The 1583-nt window shown below is 44.1% G+C and overlaps 1 pseudogene; it reads left to right on the forward strand.

The window, feature by feature from the left end:
- The first annotated feature begins 706 nt into the window (after positions 1-706).
- Positions 707-824, forward strand: LOC124790577 (annotated as a pseudogene).
- The last annotated feature ends 759 nt before the right edge of the window (positions 825-1583 follow it).

Genomic DNA, 1583 nt, shown 5'->3' on the forward strand with positions numbered 1-1583 from the left:
ATGCATAGCGACATGTCCCTACGGTAGGTGGTTATGTATTATGTTATTCTTATAAGACCTTTTGGAAAAGAATTGCAGGTAGCTGGTGATTGATTGGTCGCAAGAATAGTTCGCCTTATATCACTCTGATCAAGAGGCAAATCGCTAACAATACAAAGGACAAAATACCCAATTGGTTGAAATTTTACGGATTGCCACTCAAATTTTGTTCCCCATCCCTAATGTCAACGTCATATACTACTGCCTAGTTCGTTACGGATACAAAACAAATCGACAGTAAAGTTTCAGTGATAGTATGGATAAATAAGTGGCAACACTTGACTGAACCACCATGGAGCTAGTGGAATGGGTGAAGAGTGGTGTCAGTTAAGTATAGCGGTCGCACATTAAAATCGCAACATCTTGAAGACGGCATGCAAAAAATGTCAAATTGGCATGACGTACACACGTCCTTGGACGTGAAAATGTTTTGCATTTCAGCGCAACAGCACAGAATATGTAGGAGTAAGGCCTTGTACATTATATCTATAAGGATAGATTAGGCAGTGGGTTCCTCATTCAGAAATTGCTTTTGACTATTGGTTGTTTGTGAGAAAACTATGTTGTGCTACGTTTAAGGAACAGAAACTTCTACCAGAACGTGTCGGAATTCCACAGCGGCAAGATCATCAAGATTGGCGTTTAACGTTCTGCATTTTTGCTGTTCGCCAACGGTCTTGCCGCAGTGGTAACACCGGTTCCCATCAGATCACCGAAGTTAAGCGCTATCGGGCTGGGCTAGCACTTGGATGGGTGACCATCCGGTCTGCCGAGCGCTGTTGGCCAGCAGGGTGTACTCAGCCCTTACGAGGCAAACTGAGGAGCTACTTGATTGAGAAGTAGCGGCCCCGGTCTCGGAAACTGACATACGGCCAGGAGAGCGGTATGCTGACGGCATGTCCCTCATATCCGCATCCAGTGACGCCAATGGTCTGAGGATGACACGGCGGCCGGTCGGTACCGTTGGGCCTTCATGGCCTGTTCGGGAGGAGTTTAGTTTTTAAAATTTTGCTGTTCACGTTAGTCATGGTCCCACGACTGTCATCAGTATATGGAACCGATGTGTTTCACAAGGGCCGCACTCAATGCCGCACATGGGCTCAAACAACACTTTGTTTGCTCGCCAGCGCAGGATTGTCCAGCCATGTCAGATAGTTAGTTAGTAAGTTAGTCGTGTACTCTGAATGACAAAACGGGCTTGTTTGCAATAAGACAAGTAAATAACCCTATGGATAGTGCGATGAAACAGGAGCACCACCATAATGACATTGGTGACTTAGATGTAATAACAGATCTTTCACATTAGCACTTGCATTATATTTCTAGGCTGTTACAGGACTCAATATTTGTTATGCTAAACACTTAGTATGTGACTTAATCGCCAGTTCTGTTTCCCACATTATCACATGGATCGTGGACCCTGCGCACTGCTGTGCTAGTTACAAGACATTTGACGTTACATACGACATCCTTATACATATGCTTTTATATTTCAGCTTCACATGCTTTCTATATTATTGTTTATGTCAGGAAACAGTTTTGTC

This window comes from Schistocerca piceifrons, chromosome 3 (genome assembly GCF_021461385.2).
Source record: "Schistocerca piceifrons isolate TAMUIC-IGC-003096 chromosome 3, iqSchPice1.1, whole genome shotgun sequence".
NCBI classification, from domain to species: Eukaryota; Metazoa; Arthropoda; class Insecta; order Orthoptera; family Acrididae; genus Schistocerca; species Schistocerca piceifrons.